The following is a 19,400-nucleotide window of genomic DNA, read 5'->3' on the forward strand; positions in this document are numbered from 1 at the left end:
AATGTTAATGCATCTGTGTGGAGCAAGTTTCCTCCACACAAAACCAGGAAGTATTTAGTAAGTTTCAATTTCGAAGCTCTGAGTTTTTCAGCGCAATTACATTTTTAGTAATCCCATTCCTGACACTTATATTACCACACCGCCAAACTCGGAATGAGGACCACCGATGCTCTGAGAGTATTTGCCAGTAGTCATGTCTTGTTATGGATAGGAATCAAGCACCTGTGCTTGAATGGGCACTCTCTTGTGGGTACCTGCCAAGTGAACACTTTCTTCAGCTATGTTGGTGCATTACACAGACAGCATTGGGAACCATTGGTGGGGGCAGGCCGGCTTTTGAATAAATCGGGACCTCGCAGGTGGTCAGGGTAATTTCCTGAGTAAAGGAGACATATGGTTCTCGCTTGGGTTGTTGGTAATAACGCAGGCAGCAGTACTTTGAAGTACCCGTTGATTTTGCAGTGTCTTCTGGCAAAACCATGAACTTGCCAGAGTGCCTCATATGTATGTATTGTTGGGGCACAGACCTGATGCACTATTAGTACGTGGAGCACATGGTTTGCAAACATCTCATGTGTTGGAGTCTTAGCCCTCACACTTGCAAAACAACACTAGGAACTGAGCTCAGCAGAGCTCAATCCTGAGCTGAACAAGACAGACAACCTTAGAGGGAACGTTTTAAGTGCATCTGCAAGGCATTTTACTAATAAATGCTAATACTGTCATTAAAATCTGCAAAAATATAGATATGTGTATTTATTAGGGGAACATGCTATTTTAAGGCTACAAAGGAAGTCATTTAATTTGGCAGCGTGTGCCTTTATTGCGGATTGATTTAAAAAAAAAAATTCTGAAAACTATTTGGTAATGTCAACTTTCTTTAAAATGTCCTATTGTTGTACAGTGTGGTCTGCTGACATTAAGCAATTAACTGCTCCTCCGGCCCCTCCCTCTAACCTGAGAACAAACTCTTTGGGGTGTCTGTGGCCCAAAGTCAATTATGCTGCTACTGTACTACTGTACTGAACTTCATGTACTTAATATAGAGCATTGAAAGCTTACTTTTCTAGTCACTATTTACTCACATTTCATTAAATAAGTCTATACTTTAACTCACAGGCTCCCACTAATATATAAAGAATGATGTTTCCTCGGTTACAACTTTCATGTTCCTATGCAGAAGGCAGAAACATGTGTCTGGGGGGCTTCTGGTGGTACTCTAGTTCAGAGGAGAATGTAAATGGTTATGCATCCTCTGTAAAAGGTATTGGGCCTCATTGTGACCCAGGCGCTAAGTGTTTAACGGTTTATAGTCAAAATGTCGACAAACAAAAATGTTGAAAAAAAAATGTCGAAAATAATAATGTCGACATCCTATACTTATAATGTAAAAAGTCATTTTTTCGAAAAAAAAATGTCGACAAAAAAAATGTCACTTAAAACTATCAACACCTCACCCAACACCCCCCTGCCACCCACCACCACCCTCCCACCCCTCATACTCAACACATTCTAATTATATATTTATTTATTTATTTTTTCAATAAATAAATAACCAAAAAGAGTATCATTTACTATTGGGGTCCCCCCCAAAACCCCCTCACCCAACACCCCCCTGCCACCCCCCCACACCCTCCCCAACCACCCTCCCACCCCTCATACTCAACACATTCTAATTCTATATTTATTTATTTATTCTTACAATAAATACAAAATTTCGAAAAAATATCGAAAAATGTCGACATTTTTGTTTGTCGACATTTTGACTGTCGACATTTTGACTGTCGACATTATGACTGCACACCGTGTTTAACATCGCCGTAAAAGGCTGCAGCGCCGTAAAACACTTAGCGCCTAATTACGTGGTCCCTTTGTGGGACCCGACCTTAACGGCTGGTTTTACCAGCCGTTAAAGTAGGGTGCCGCAAAGGGACCTTGGTGCTAAGTACGGTGCCGCAATTTGCGGCACCGTACTTAGCGCCTTCCCCATTCCAATTGAGCCCTATGGGGCAAAAATGGGAATGGGGAAGGGCCCATGGTGAATGGGGAATTACCGCCCGCCAACCTTGGAATGGGGCGGTAATTCCGCCCTTCACCAAGGCGGACCCCGGCATGGACCATGGTGCTAATAGCACCATGGTTTAGCGCCGGGGTCGTAATGAGGCCCCTTGTCAACTAAAACATGGTTTTAGACCCTCGCTACCATCCCAAATAACAGATTTCTTGGCCCTGTTCATCACCAGCAGAGGGGCTCCCACAAGCTATGGAATATAGTATCAGTGGTGCTGGAGAAGACCCCGAGGGTTATAGAGAACGGAGGATGATGTCACCGATTGTGACATAACAATTCATGAGATCACATCCAGTGATGTGACCACATATTCATGCCAGGAGTCTGCTGACTTCCTTTGCTGTGCCATGCCCCATGTGTTTTAGGCATGGCTGGGGGGCGGGGGAGGAACATACTAAGCATCCTCTGACTGAAGTGTTGCACAAAGAATGCCAAAGCAAGCACTGATCCTCATGAAATAGCACAACAGCTTTTTTGTATGACAGTTATCTGGAAATAAGGAGAGTTAGAACTTACACATTGCCATGAATAAGTCCTTCCTGTGGGAGTCTCAGACAGCACAACACACCCCAGCTATCTGACTCACTGGTGCACCCGATTTATAGAGATTAAATTGCTATCATCTGAGATGACTTTCTTACATGTTAGGATAGTTTCAACACCTTGTTACACTTCAATCACTGGACACAGAATGAAAGCATTGATGGTTAATTTGTTTTTTAAATTGAAAATGTCAGGCCGGCTAATGATGCGTTTTACCTATAAATATGGGAAAGGAAAATGTTGTGTTTCTCCTTTGAAACGGGCTCCCACAACATTGTCAACGTTGCCAGAAGATTGTTTATATATTCTTCAACAGATTATCGATTAAGTACTTACTTTACGTGTATACCCTGACTTTTTTAAAACCATTCTTACGATTGCCTCTAAATGACTGACTTTCTTGAAAAGTCCACCTGCGGAATCTTACTTATGACCTCTTGATTACTATTTTTGAGCATGTAGTGATGATTACTGAAAGCAAACAATGGGCCTCATTACGGGGTTGTTGGTAAAATCCGCTGGTAGGTGGTGGGCTACCGCCAGCCCGGTAACACCGTTTCCGCCGCCCGATATCTCAGTGCCACGAGGATATCATGTGCGGAATGAGAAATCCCAATTCCCATGGGACTCCACAGGAATGGGGTCGCTGAAGCACCGGCAACATTGTTAACGGTGCAGTGCTTCAGTGAAAATACTGGCAGTAAGGGCCTAAATTCCCGGCAGGTCAGGCCTGCTGGGAGTTCAGTGCCTATACTGGCAAATTCAAAGTTTGCTGGTCCGGAAAGGGTTGCTACCGGCACCCTTATTTCCGTACCGCCAAACTTCTAATGAGGCTCAATGTCACTAAACAGGCACAGTATTTTTTGTGTTTAACATGTTTTATTGTTTTCAGGCATGCCCAACCATTGGTATGATTATTCGTTTGGTTAGTCAGGAGAGCTTTGAAAGCAGCTCTGTACATGAGCCCATACAGGTGATTGGGCAGTCCCTTAGCGGTGTTCTGTACATAGGTCCAAGAGCAGCCATGTCAGACACGTCCACCAGGTGCAGTAGAGAGGCAAGGAGATGGCAAGAACAGACACCACTGACAAGACATGATACAAATGTGCAAAGAACATGATTGACAGTATAGAGTATTTACACACATTACTAGACTATCATAAGCAATGTATAGCTCTCTAAGAGGGGTGGGTGTGGGGAAGACCGGTAGAGGAGACTACCAAGTGACATCTTGGGCACGCCTTTGAGTGATGGTGTGGCACTGAAGCTTCACCTGCGCTGCAGAGGCCATCCCAGTTTGAATTTGCTGTAACTGCGCAAAGTATTCTTCACAACTGGGGAGCACTGCTGCGGAGACCTACACACTGTCCTTCCTAAGCAGTCAGCCAGATGGCTTCAGCAGCCATCAAAAATGAGCCTTTCCTCTATCCAAGAGTACATTTCTTCAACCCTTATCAACATTAAAAATGGAAGGGCTGGGACATTGAGGTGCAGTTGCATGTCGAATCGAGGTGCCAGGAAATTCCCTGCTATGTCGACGATGATGTTTACCAGTAGTTTTGCAGAAGAACGTATACTATAGACACCACAGCCAAAAAGTGAGTCAGTGAGTGAGTGATTGAGTCTGTGAGGGAGTGAGTCGGTGAGTCACTACGGGACTGAAAGCATTTCTCTGCCACACTTATTCCACCGAAGCGGCGGCTGGCATACCATACAACTAAGCATGCATACCTGATACCCAAAGAGGAGTTCCCTTATCACACTTAAAATTATGAATATGTGTTATCGGCACAAATACGAATATCCACTATCTTACAACTGCAATGTGCATGTATTTGCTAAGATAGCTCAGCTGACTAGTGCACCAACTGCAGAATACTGTGTGTCATGCGTCAAAGATTTGAATAATGACCGGCCCACTCAGACCTGTGCCATTCAGAAGAACTGCTGTTCATTTGCTTTCCAGTAACACTCCATATTTGCAGTGTTAAGACAATCCGAAATGGTGTAATCGTTTCACTAAAGTGGAATAACATGTATTATAAAGCTTTATTTTAATAAACTTCTGATAAAGCAAAGCATTGTCTATATTCACAATAATAAAGGCAAACATCTGAATTAAAAATATTACACACGATCTTTAGCTACGTTCTCTTGAGGGGAAAGCGTTCTGTAGTGACACAGACATCGATTTTCCTGCCGCTCAGCATCAAATGAATAAACGGGCGATGCTGCCACCTATTGGACATTTATGTGTATTCCAAGAAGTGAACAAGGTTTCCTTTATGATGAAATCAAGGCAGAGACACAGACCGCCGTGCCGTTCTTTCACTTGGATATATTGACAGCTTAATGGAGGACGGGTCTTGCTTTGGTTTAAAGTTCAGCTTTCAGGCGAGGGCCTTTCAAGACTCAGGACAACAGGCAGTTTTCCCGTACTCTCCTCACTAGCCGACCCGACTGTGGCAGTGCTTGCACCTTATCACCAGGAGGTACTAAAGCACAAAATAGGCCAATTGAAAGCATGAACACCATGTTGATTACTACAGACTAAGATATTCATATTTTGCTTGTCTTCCTTTAAGGAATCGATGCCTCCAGGCATTAAAGGCTTAGCTCTGCCCCAGCAGAGGGAGACTCACCCTATCACGTGTGGAAAAGGAATGTCTGGGGTGGCCAGTGGGCACGGTGAGGCTCCATCACTATGCAGAATTCAAAGCCACGCTGTGCCCGACTCACGGGGTTTCACTTATCTGTGGTGTGGAGAGATTTTTTTTATTTTTAATTAGGATCAAATTAGTGAGTATATTTTTCATTTTTAGGTGTGGGCTGAAATAGTAATAGCGGTACAACAAGTCTTCTTTTTTGGAGTGATATCCTAAAAGTTACAGAGCACCAAACGATTACACTCACATTGCTGCATCCAGAACTTTAACCTCTTAAGGTATTTTAGTGGGATAGAATATTATGGTCATTCCGAAAACACTTGAAAACTCGGCTCTTCAGCTTAGATTCTCAGCAAGAGACACTGGCTTTAGCACAGACAGCACTTTCCATACCTAGTGCCCACCTTCATAAAGATGATAACTCTGAAAATCCAATTACCTACTTGTGCCTGTAACCCTAAGCATCATATAGTAGGCCTGTCTCAAACTCACGATGCGCCAGCATTGCTCATTTTGACTCACTGGTGCCTTGCAATGTTTTGCATTGTCTGCATGACATGTGCAGATGTATACTTGTATTTTGAGTACACATTATGTAATGCACTTGTAAATGAAGACGCTCACCTCTGTAACCAATTTCTTAAGTTCAGCGCCTAGATCCATTTGCGCTATACATGCTTTATAAATGTACACACAAATAAATAAATAAATAAATGACCTGCGGAAGAAAATATACCTCTGCATTTGGCACTTTAGCACCTGAGCTATACAACAGTGGAACCTGCATCAGTCTGTCTCAAGTACTGTTTCATGACTTTGTAGGCCCCCTCTATGTCTCACTGGTTATGGGAAATAGTTAAGAAAAATAGGAAAATATGTGCACCACTGAAAAATAAGGATCTAGAAGAGAATGCTGCATTTAGCAAATGCCTTCCTTAACCATCCTTATGATAGTATAAGTTTAGACCACTCAGGATTCGATTTCTGGGGGAACAATGAAAGTACTTGGGTACAAACAGGCGACAGTCTAGCTTGGTAAAATTACAATGTTAGGTTCCATCACACAATCTGAGAAATGACAGATGTGTCTAACAGCTTGCTTACATTAGAAATATTTGTGACAAATCGTATGCATGCATTAATAGTTCAATATAATGGCCCTGAGGCACAGCTGCATTTTCAAAGAAAAGTGCCCTTTAAATCATCACCATACATGACTCTGTAACTAATAAGTTGACATGAAGTAATAACCAGCACAGCGAGCTGCACTGACAGGCACAACAGGCCACACTGAACAGCAAAATGTAAAGTTAGTTAACCAGAAATCAACAACAATTTGAAGATTGAGTGATCACTTTATTGTATGTTCCCTGTAGGCCACCATATGCCCCTTTCACCCACCGTGGAGGGCATTGTGGACAGGGGTGGACTGGCCTATAGGGAACGCTGGAGATTTCCTGGTAGGTCTTTGCACCCTGGACTGAGTTGGACTGGCCTATAGGGAACTCTCAAGATTTACCGGTAGGCCTCTGCACCCTGGGCCTCTTTTATGTGGTAACCTATTACATTTGAAATGTTCTCACAGGAAAAGGGCTGGGCTTGCTCAAAATGTGTTATAAGGGTCCACTTTGAAAATTATTTCCAGGGCCTCTTTTGGTTGCTAGTCCACCCCTGATTGTGGAGGGAATAGAAAGGGATGGGAGAGTATTTGTAATTGTTCTTTTATAATGTGCTTAAGACTGGACCAGTTCCTGAGCGTGAGACCGGGATTCAAACCCGTTGTCTTGCTTACAAGATAAACATGTTTCCGCTCAGCTATCCTCCCGGCCCATCTGGGCGGGATTGGCCTCATAGATTGTGAAAGATTGGTGAAGGGGTTTTGAGCGAGGGGACTTCGAAACAGCCCCTCCCTGGATGTGGCAGGATATGCCCCTTATACTTGGTGAAGTGGACGGAGAATAGTTTGTGTTTGAAGGATTTCAGGTTCCTATATGGTAAGAAAAGTTTAAAGCAAAAAGCGAGTTCCCCTGTGAGCAGGCTGTGATGGTGAAACCGATTTTTAGTGATCGATTTCACTTGAGAGTGAAGGAGAGACCTCTATCATACAACATGTCCAGGTTGCATAATGTTTGATCTGCCACAGGAGGTAGACACTGTGACAAAGTCCAAGTAAAGAGCTGATCCGGTTACACGTGGGATAACATGAGCCAGTAATGAGTAACGCATGATGGGTGATGGTGATGGCAGTGTGGCAGTGTGCCCAATGACTCACACGAGGGGGCTAGTGACTAAGGTGGGGTGATCCAGAGAGTGGAGCAGAGTGGTCAGTGGGAAAGGCACCCATGGAAGAGGCATGGCAACGGGTGAAGGATGCATGCTACCAGGGAAAAACACAAGAGCAGTTGGGAATTAGCAAACTGTGGAGTAAACAGAGGCAGGTTGGGATGTGAGTGAAGCTGGATGATGAGTGAAAAATACTGGGTAATCAGGTGCAGAAGGCAGGGAGATCGGGGGTCAGCAGGCAGCTAGTAAATAAAGGCAGAGGAGCAGGGATAGAGTCCTATTTTGGGGGCATTCCAGAAACTGGTAGGGGGCATTTTGCTGTACATTTCAGGGAGATGTGGGGTCATTGTTGTCGTTTTCAGGGACGGTTGTCGCAATAGGAGGGCTGATAACCCAACTCACTAAAGCTGGCTTCCTTGGGCTGTCTGATGTCAAGAAGCATGTGCAAGCTCAAGAACGTGAGCGGTGTCCCCTCATGTCGCGACAGGGCATAACGTCCTCCTCCTTATCGTGTTCCTTCATCGTCCCGTCTGACTAGATGTGTGCACAGGTCTTGCTGCAGTGCCTGGCATCGCTTTTGCCAGTATTACCCGATTCAAAGGTAGTCCTTTCTTTTGTCCGGCAAAGGGGGGGGGCTTGTAAAATGAACCAGGAGCCAGCTGCGGGCACAGGAGACCTTCAGAAAGCCCTTGCAAATGCACATTTGCATTTAAACCTCTCTTTCAGGGGTGGACATGCTACAAAAAATAGAACCCCTTATGTAAATCTTGAGTGTTTGAGGTTTGTGGACGGTGAAGCTGTCAGAGGCTTTAATGGGCATCAGGCAGCATTGCATAAACTGCTTCAAGTGATCTGCAGCTGGACAGGCAGCATATAATGAGAGCAGGGACATCAGGACGCGATTGCAACTGGGGCAATTCCGCCCTCAGCATGGTTGGCACCTGCCCACCAGCCGCACTCTGCAGCCACACAGACTTAAGCAATGATTCTGTGTTAATAATGTATTATCGGTCTTACGCCCACTGCTGCAATTTCCCTATATCTTCCTCTCAAAATGTCTCCATGCACTGAATTTCCCCATAACAAAAATATAATATAAATGTTCACATACATTGGGTACTCCCATCATGAAACACATGTTGCCCTATACGTTCGGCATGAGGTTTAAACAGCAGAGTCATCCAAGACTACAATACTGTAAGTGGGGTGGGGTGTTGAACGGAAATTATTCTAAAACGAAAAGGAAATTCTCCAAAATGCAATAGATTAAAAAATAATCTATTGTTATTGAGTTGCACTATTTAATTCCAATATATGTAAAGGGTACATTTAGGGGTTTTAGCTTTGACTTGTTAAATTAAATGTTTTAATGGACCGGGGGGTGGGGGGGTCATTTTACACTAGGAAATGCAGGAAATGGAGGCGTAAAAGCGAGGTGTAATGTATGTATGTATTTATTCATTGGTTTCTTATAACACGCTTAATGTTGTTATGCCTCCATTCACACTCCAAGGTGCAGAAGGGGCATGGAGCACAGCCGAGAGCTCCACCATGCTGACCTCCTCTGTCTTGCGAGTGCCCTTCATTCCAGGATAATGAAAATGTCAACATTATGGTTTGGTTACATTGTGGTTGTGACGAAAAGACCCCTATCTCCCACAGGCTTTCACTTCCCTTTAGTCAAGACGCGTGTGCGCTTCTCTCCATAACCATGGCAGGTGACCACCATTCCATTAGCCCAGATGTTTGAGACTTTAGCTAGAGCCAGATGTTCTGCCAGAGCAAGGTCAATGGAAACCAACCTGCATCCTGCGAATGAGACTGAGGAGAGCAGAGCAACACAGAGGAATCGTGGACCAAGTCAAAAGCCACATAACAGAAGTCTTTGCTTTATAGGGTCCAGCACATGCAGGTCAGAGTTCAGACTGTGAAAGGCAGTTGCCATTATCACGCTCCGCTTAATCCCAGCACCTGAAACATACACAGTGTTTTTTGAAAACAATGCAACCTGAGATGAAGTTGTTCTAATGTGTGTAGGAGGAAATAAAAGCATGAGTTTATTTACTTTATGTCAGCCGGCCGTCACCCGCTAACTAACCAGCTCAGCCTCCCTACATTGAGTAAAGACAATGGGCCCGATTCATGGAATTATTTGCACGAAAAATAGGGAAGTTGCCCACCAAACTGCGTGCATAATCCCGTTCATCGATTCATGGAATTGACTGCGTGGGACTTTGCCGGGATTTGCGTGGAGTTTGCACCTGCTTGGCACAGCGAGCGGCCGAGTGCCTTGCGTGAGACTCCACACAGGGGGTGAGTGTGTCCTGCGTAGGGGCCGGAGTAGGGGACAGAACACGCAAAATGAGGAAGAACAAGTCAGAAAGTGGGCTTTACAAGGGACAAACTGCAGGCAGTCCATAGCACACCCACAAATATGCACGACAAAGCGTATTGATGGATGTAACTGCGCAACCTCTCAGCGGCCCTCAAAATCTCTACCACCTGAAAGCAGGCGTATGAGCTTGGCGGAGGAATCGCAACTGTGAAACTCTGAAGGTGAGTTCACATGTCGGATATAGGGGTTCTGATCGTACGTAGGGGTGAGTGTACAGAATGTAGTCAGATGCAGGGACAGTTTGCAGGGGTTTGCATGCATTTGAACCAGAAATATAAATGCATTTCTGGTAAACTGTACTCATGTTCTCAATGTGCCAGTTACAGTTACGGGGGACTCTGTGTAGTGGTGCCAAGGTGCAAGCTTGGCTCGCGGGGGGAGGGGGACACGCACTGTTCACAGGATGCATGTGTTCAAGCCCCGATGAGGTGTAGGTGAATGTGGCTGCTTTGGCTTCACACGGGGCGTATGGGGCACATTCCGGCTGCGACTTGCGTGTAGGCCAAATTTGCGGGAACAATTCCATGAATATGCTGGGTGCAAATTTTTTCTTATGTGCACAGGCTCGCGCAGATTCATTCTCGGCGTGCAGGCTTTGTGGGATCTATGCGTGGATTTCCATGAATCAAGCCCAATGTGTTGACATTACTGTAAGTCTTTGTGGCTGATTCGAAAAACGTTTATCTAGAAAAGTGAGGGGATGCATCGAAAAAGGTTTCACCCGATTCACAAATGACTTCTGAATGTGTGCTTCATACATGCATGCCTTAAGATGCCCTCCCTCCACGATGGGACGCGACGCACATTTGCGCACAGAAAAGTGGAAAGAATTTGCTTTTCTCTCCATTTCTAACAAATAAAAACGGATTTATAAGGAGGAGGCACTTGTGTAAAACATGGAATCCTCCTCCTTTGCCTCATTAAAACAGGAGCAGGGAGGGGTGCAGGGCATACATGCGCTATTTGTCAGCCCTCTGTGTGTTATATAATACAGATTTTTTCCAGGACAGAAGCACTCATGCTTGAAGGAATTTCAGGAATTTCAGGAATACGGATGTTATTGTTCATCATTTTCATTTGCACATTTCAGAATGATGTGGCCCTGAATGGCCGTTGATGGACGATGCACCCGAAGGGCCCATGTTGGTGCTCTTACCCTGTATAGAGTGGCTAGGTACCAAGTCACTTGTGCTGGAGCACAGACCCCAGGGAATACGCAAGCAATTGCGAATATTATAGGGACCTGTGCATTTGCGGCACCAAGGCAGCTGAAGAGAGAGCCTTCTGTGCCCTCCCTCCAGAAGAGAGGGTCAGATAAATGTGGGGTCTTCTGCTCCAAAACTCCATGGAAGTTGCAACCGTATTATGGGAAGAAAGAAAGAAAGAAAGAAAGAAAGAAAGAAAGAAAGAAAGAAAGAAAGAAAGAAAGAAGGAAGGAAGGAAGGAAGGAAGGAAGGAAGGAAGGAAGGAAGGAAGGAAGGAAGGAAAGAAAGAAAGAAAGAAAGAAAGAAAGAAAGAAAGAAAGAAAGAAAGAAAGAAAGAAAGAAAGAAAGAAAGAAAGAAAGAAAGAAAGAAAGAAAGAAAGAAAGAAAGAAAGAAAGAAAGAAAGAAAGAAAGAAAGAAAGAACGATAACCTCATGCAGTATACCGGAAGGGTTGCTGTGTACAATCCCAGTTTGGTAACTGAACCACAGTATCGCATCTCGCCTAATCATCCGTTACTGTAAGAACTGTGGAACTGGAATGCCATACACTGGCTTTAGTGTTTCTGTCAGAAGTACATCTGCGTGCGTTTAAGTAACGTTTGCGCCACATGCATTATATGTTTGAAACAGGGGCGTTTTCCTGAGGCCTATTGTTGGTAATTCTTCATATCCATGGACCAACAGCGCCCTCCTGTGCAGAAAACTGGAATTTGTGGTTTTCTTTTTGGCACGGTTTTCACACTGGGTTTAAGATCTCAAGATCCCATGGGAAAACAGCACTTGGTGAAGGGAGGGAGGCCCAGGGCACTATACGGAAGTAAGCACACCACTTCATCACTCGGGAGACTCAGAACTCCACGACGAAGCAAACCAGCAATGTGTCACAGCACGAACAAAGCTCACACGGAGGTTCCGAGCATTATCATGAGAGCACTGCACAAGAATGGCTGGCACACATTCATTGCCACATTGTAAAACCCAGTCACTCCACGGAGACAGCACTTTACACATCTCTAATTTCTTTCATTGACGCCTCATGCAACACTGCCTTCCATTTCGGTGCTTTTTGATCTCTGTGTCTACTTTTATTCGGCTGATTACCCTACTTGCCTTTCCCTGTGGCATAGCTCCTCTCTCTCTGAGATAGGAAACCCCTGCCACCTCTCCTGGCTGATCTGTCCTTATGGTGGCACCCAGGGCTCAGTGGTCAGGCTCAGTTTTTCTTCTTTACGCTTTGCTGTTGCAACATTCTCTCTTCCTTTTGTTTTGCACAATTTTCATGCTGACATTTCTCAAATTTTCAAATTAATGTGTTACAGGAAACCAGGAAACCATACACCCAGACGCCTGAAGAGCTGCTATGAAAAGCTAAATAATATATGAACAATAGACATGCACATGTAACTTTATAACCATTCACATGTTGTCCTTCGTACAGACTGTAAGATAAAAACGTTATACAAATTCGACAAAATACACAAGGCAATCTGATATTTTTTAAAGTGTTACATTGTGGTACATTGTGGTACACTGTGTCTGGCCACAGTGATTTAGGTGCCGGCTGTTTTGGCAACTTGGGTGCAGCTGTACTCCATGTATAAATAGGTTGTTGTGTCCCGCATGTCCGTGTTTGTGGGACACAGGAACCTGTTTGTGCATGGAGCGTGAGCTGCTAGAGTTGTGTTAAATGTAATGTCCCCCGAAGCTCTCTGTTTTACGCTGCCTCATTGACAATATATTTAAACAAACAACAGTATCCAGGTGCGCAGGTCCCTGCACCCTGCTAGCGGCAGCCAACAGGGTGCACTTTAAAGGGACCTACCCCCAATGTGCTGCACCGAAACAGCCGGCACTGAAAGCGCTGCGCCTGAATGTCCGGCTTAGTTTCATTGTGGGCGTTCTAATATTAATGTGCCAGCACTGCCCTCGTGTGGAATGAATTGGAATTTATAGTAGTCATTTTCGGATTTTTTAATTTTTTTTTACGGTGCCATGAAGTTCCCAATACAACACACATTCATAGAATGTCACAGAGGAGCGCAGGGTGCCAGCAAAATACAACTGGGGGAACACAGCGGTCAACAAAAGGGGAAACACAACACTCAACAAAAGGTAAAACCTAGCGCTCTATTACATCAAAAAATCAATTTTAATTCACAGAGAAAGCACAGCAATCCTTCAGGGAAACAAAGCACAGCTTCCTATTGGAAGTTCAAAAAATAAATTACAGCAGGCCTAGGTACCCCTATGAAGCAGGATCTGGGGTGAGTAACAGTAAGCTGTGAGTGGTTGCTCCTGTTCAAAAGACTTTATTTGACTGATTTAAGACCAATACATTATTATTAATGTTGATTAATGCAATCATTCATAACAGCAAGGGAAGCCCAGCACACTATCACAGGAGATCCCTAGACCTCTATTACAGAGAATCCCAATCACAGCATCAAAAGGGAAACCTAGCACACTATCACAGGAAATCCCTAGAGCTCTATCACAGGGAACCCCAGAACCCCATCACAAGGGAAGCCCAGCACCCTATCACAGGATATCCCTAGACTGCTATCACAAAGAACCCCAATCACAGCATCAAAAGGGAAACCTAGCACACTATCACAGGAAATCCCTAGAGCTCTATCACAGGGAACCCCAGAACCTCATCACAAGGGAAGCCTAGCACACTATCACAGGATATCCCTAGACTTCTATCACAAAGAACCCCAATCACAGCATCAAAAGGGAAACCCAGCACACTATCACAGGAAATCCCTAGAGCTCTATCACAGGGAACCCCAGAACCCCATCACAAGGGAAGCCCAGCACACTATCACAGGTGATAACCACATCTAATGCTTTCATCAGGAAATGTCGTATCGCTCACACTGCGACCCTTATGGCATTTTAGGGGGTGCTGTTGAAATACGAACAGTCTTAACAGGGCAATGGCGGCTTTAAATGCACTCTTTACACACTGGAGAGGGGAGACAGTGAAATACCCAGCCCAGGAAGCAGGCAGGGCATGTGAAATGCCAACACAGTGCAAACCCTTTGAAGAGCCTCCTTCGAAGGCAACCTCTGAGCCTGACATTTTCATGTGTTCATCCAGCTTCCATTTTCCACTTTCGAGTGTAAGATCACAAGCTGGGGGTGTTCCAGCAGAAAATATCTGTGACATTTGTGCTGGTGCTCTTTAATTAATTGGGAGCAGCCCAGCTGTGCATAATGTATACAGCACTATGCCGAAACCTTCCTGACCGCTCACCGGGCTGCATTTCTCGGTCTGAATGCACCTGTGTTTGCAGTAGAAGCCCTATCATTTCGGCACAGTCAGAGATTAGCTGAGATCTCCATCCTAATGAGGTTCAATGCTGCCATGGTCACATGCAGAGGATCTCAAGACGCGATGTAAAGCCATGAGCGCCCGATGCGCGAGAAGATATCAGAGTTCTTTGGCATTCAGAGGCAACTGCCAGTACCACCCCCACCTGCTCCTAACACACCACTGGAGACCCTAATTATTCACTAGTCCAAAAACCGACAATGGGCCTTATACCGAGTTTGCCAGAATCCTGCAGGTAGAACTGCCAGGATACCGGTAAACTGACCTACTGTTACCAGGGTCTGATATCCCAGGATTTACAGGCTATTCCAGGTGCCGTCAACGAAAGTCCTTCATCATTCCATGCACCACATGGAGGGGATTGCCAGTATTACCGGCACTGGTAATGCCAGTGCTGGTAGTACTGGCTGTTTTTGCTGGTGGGGGAATGAATTACCTCCAGCTCTTGACTGCGGGTAAATCAGTAAACCCCCAGGCCCAATTTGTACTCTGCCAGTCTGGAAAAGTGCCGGTATATGGAAATACCGGCAATTATTTTCTAAAGCGGCAGGGTTGGAATGAGCCCCAATTTCACCTAGGAACTTTGGAAACAACATGACTCTAAAACTCATAATAGGAGAACGCACACACACGAGGAAGCAAACACAAGAGGAAGCACAAACAGGAGGAGGCAGAAGCACAAGTGGCAAATCTATGCAACTAAACAAAACCACATTTTCAAAGGAATGCACCAGCAAAGTATACTTCACCAGAAATCAGCATACATTCCTGTTGTGGAACCACATAGCATGTGTGACCACAATCCAATTACACTTCACAGAAACCCTTGCCTAGGTAGGTGTGGGCGCAGTTAGGAGCACATGTAAGACTATGGGGGAGCATCACAAAGTTTCCAGAATCTACCATATAAGGCCCCAACCAATTCCACCATTTACCCATGTGGTAAACACTGCAGCTGTTGGCCAATTAAGCTAAGCAGTGCAGGGGGACACCATGAGTGTGGGGCCAGAGATGGAGCCAGTGCTGCCCCCAACATGTCCACTAGGGGCATCACTTCATGCCTTGGGGAGCCGGCGATAGTCAGATAGCTCCATGTCAAAGCAACCCCACGGGAGTAGCAGTTAAGAGCCAGAACAAATTGTCTGTGGCATTCATGCCACATGTGGACAAAGGCCTGCACACAAGCGTTCACTGGCAGGTCATTGGATAGACACGCATGCAGCATGCCACATACCATGCACTCATGGCCTTCAGTGGACATAGTAAACCTGCCAATGTACAATGGTTCACATTTTAGCATGAATTTGTAGTGGCAAGAAAAGGCGTTGGGATGTAGCAGGGCATTACCTATCTGTGTGAAGGGCACACGTGTCCTCATGCGTGAATGCACCTGCAGTTAGGGGCATCATCCCATAGGCTGTCTGCTCGCTAGCTCCACCAATGTCTGTTTCTGCCTGGCATGTTTCCACCACCATGTGCAGGGGTCTGATCCACCACCTACTCCCTCATGAGGGCGTGCAGTAGAAGCCAGCCTTCTGTCGCAACACATGAATCACGTGCCCCGATCTTAGCATGCACAATGTGTCATTTAAATTGTGTTCCTCTATATCTTAAAATGCCACTGGGAAAAGTGGCGTTTAACATTAAGTTGAGTTTCAATTGCGTTCCTATGATTTGAATGTGGTCATCATGTGCAATCATGCCATGATCACGCCCAGCGTCATAAGATAACAGGTGTATTTGTAGAGCGCACCCTCATCCCCAGAGGGGCATTTTGGTGCTATTGACTGATAACAGATGTTCCTTGTTACTCAACGTAATGGTATTCATTTAATCGACCTTGTGAGGATGAAGGGCTGAGTGGACCTGCCGGGATTCAAACCTGTGACCATGTGGTCAAACACATGTCCCTGTAGTGGATGCAATAGTCCACTGAGCCGCAGACCGGGGTGTTTTATGTGATTGTAAGGTGAAAAATTGCTCTGTGGCAATATACGTGATATCTTGCAGAAAGGGAGAGCTGTGTAAAATAAAGCATCATCTGTCCTCTGAAGACACATGCACTTGCTTTTTAACAGTTCAGATGTCCGTAGGAAAGTGATTTCTCAAGTGCAAACCACACTATAAGGAATCAGACTGCTGTATAATTATAGGGCAGGGTACATGGTAAATTCAGGGGATGAGGACGTCGGCCAGCGGAGGCAACGTCGTCGTCACAATTCTGTCAGTATCCTGCCATCCTCATGCGGTGTTGTGTTCCTTGAAAAGCAGAGCCTTCATTGCATTCCTGAATCGCAGGAGGGAGAAAGCCCTTCTGATGTATGTGGGTACACTGTCGTTTTGATTGGATTTGATTTAGTGTTTATTGAGCACGCGTTCACCAGAAGGAACCTTAGCGTTATAAACCAGCAACGCAAAGCCAACAGCTGACCTCAACTAAAAGAGGAGGGTATTTACGGCTCGACGAGAAGGCAAATGTGTCTCCATAACCTGCGGCCCACGAGGCAGCAAGTTCCAGAGATTGGCAGCAGCTAAAGACAAAGTATTGCCACCAACGTGAGAGCCAGACCTCAGGAACCACAATAACTGCACTGTCCTGGGAGCGAAGTGAACGGCTGTGCACATACGGCCGACATTTGTGTTGCAGATACTCGGCCCTCAGTCCATAAAATGCCCTGTGTATTAAACATAAGGATTTAAACTGCACTTGTATCTCAATGGGGAGCCAGTGAAGCTAGAGAAGAACAGGCAAAATATGAGATAACAAACGGGACCTGGGACACCACTCGTGCCACAGAATTCTGGAGTACCTGAAGCCGATGAAGGAGATATAGTGGCTGAACTAGGTGTTCCAGAGGGTGGGGCAGAGCAGGAGAAAATATGCTATGCAGGCCTCACATTCTCTATTAATGGTTCACTGTGTATATACGCTACAATACTGTTGATTTACTATTGTTTTGTTTTTGCTAAGACAGTGGTGTTGGTTTCCTTGAGTTAGGCAGCATCACCCATGAAAGGTACTGTATAGTTTAGACAGGGGGTAACCAACTTGTCACCCGCCAACTGTGTTGGCCTACAATCTCTGTGAACCCCAACAAGCATAGTCAGTGGTGAGGGATCATGGGAGTGGAAGGTAAAAGCATCTGGAGTGTGGCAGGTTGGCTGCCAATGTGTTTGACAAGCCTGGAAGAACCTAATCAGATTTAATAATCAATTGTTAATGACAATACCCCATTATAGCAAATCCAGAGCCAGGGGCAACAGCTTCCAATGCCTATCCCCCAAACATTGGAACTCCCTCCCGATCAGTATTAAAAAAGAAGACTCACTCACAGCATTTAAAAAACTGCTAAAAACGTGGTAATTCAACCAATATCAATAATACTCACATCCTATTAACTGCAAATACTGTCACACACTGCCTGCATGCATTCATGCCACAAATGTATATATTTTACGAATGAACTTAGCAACACTGTATAAATGTAAACCACTGCATACTGTTTACTTTTGTCTATAACTGATATTATTGTATTTACCTTTATTCTAAGCTGTCTGTAACCTCGCCGTGATACCTCCGGGTCTGGCCGTGTAAAAAATGTAATAAATAAATAAATAACCTTCTTCAATATCTCCATCATTGGCACATAGGTGGCGTGGTTGTAACTTTACACAGCTCTATTTCATGTTCTCTTCAGCTGATCTTACAGGACTATTGAAGCATGTACTATGAGAGGAAGGTCCCATCGTGTTTTATTACCCTATCTCACTTCACGTTGATGCTATGAGGCCCATAACAGGAATGTACTTCAGTGTCAATCATATCTTGCAGCTTACCAGTGGTGACACTGCAGTAATGCTCTACCTCATTGTATTTATTTATTTATTCTTACATTTGGATTGCACACTAAACCCGTAGGCTTCAGGGTGCAGCTTGAATAAAAATCAGACACTGTGAGAACGTTACAGGACAGTGTTTCAGTGAAGGACAACATTACTTGGCTAAAGAGAAAGAGTCACCGTGTGAAGAACCAAGTTTTCAATCATTTGTGGAAAATCCAGTATGATTGTTCCACTCTTAGTGCAGAGGGCAGTGAGTTCCACAGTTTTGCTGCAATGACGGGGAAGCTTGATCCGCCCGCTGTTGATGGCATGACACTAGGCAGGATGAGCCGGTTTGCATAGGCCATTCTGGTAAGTCTTGACAACAAGGCTCTTGTGAATTTTTCAACAGGATAGGGAGGGGGAGTCTTAGAGAGGCACCTGTGGGTGATGGACACATTTTTGAATACAATTCTTTCTTGCATCTGGAGCCAATGGGCCTTTCTTAAGGCAGTGGTGATGTGATCTCTTTTAGGAATGTTTAGTGCTGAGGGAAGAGCATTGTTTTGGATCACTTGCAACTTGTGAATGTTATGCTTGACAGTGCCAGCGGGCAGTGCATTGCAGTAGTCAAGTCTTGTGCCTATGCACGTGCAATGGTAAGGCATCTGTTGGCAGACAGGAAGGGCCAGCAGGCATTAATGCGATTGATGGTATGGGCTGCCGCAGAGTAGATAATATTGAATTGTCGTGTGAGTGAGAGGGAAGTGTCTAGGAAGGCTCCCAAGGCTTTTACTGACAATGAAACAGGGATGTTGATACTGTTAATGGTGAAGGAGGCATATTGTTGGCTAAGGTTGTTGATCACAGTGGGCAGGCCGCCAATGAGTAACTCTGTTTTATCAATGTTGAAACAGAGGAAGTTAGAGGCCTTCCAAGTCTGAATGGTCTGAGAGGTGGTGTTTAGCTTCTCTGAGTCTTGGTGCCGGAGAGGGGGAAGAGAATCTGGGTATCAACTGCGTAGTTAGTGTAGGAAATACACATTTGGTCTCAGAGGTCAAAAAGGGGTTTTGTGAAA

This window comes from Ambystoma mexicanum, chromosome 9 (assembly GCF_040938575.1).
Source record: "Ambystoma mexicanum isolate Mex_15411 chromosome 9, UKY_AmexF1_1, whole genome shotgun sequence".
In the NCBI taxonomy this organism is placed as follows: Eukaryota; Metazoa; Chordata; class Amphibia; order Caudata; family Ambystomatidae; genus Ambystoma; species Ambystoma mexicanum.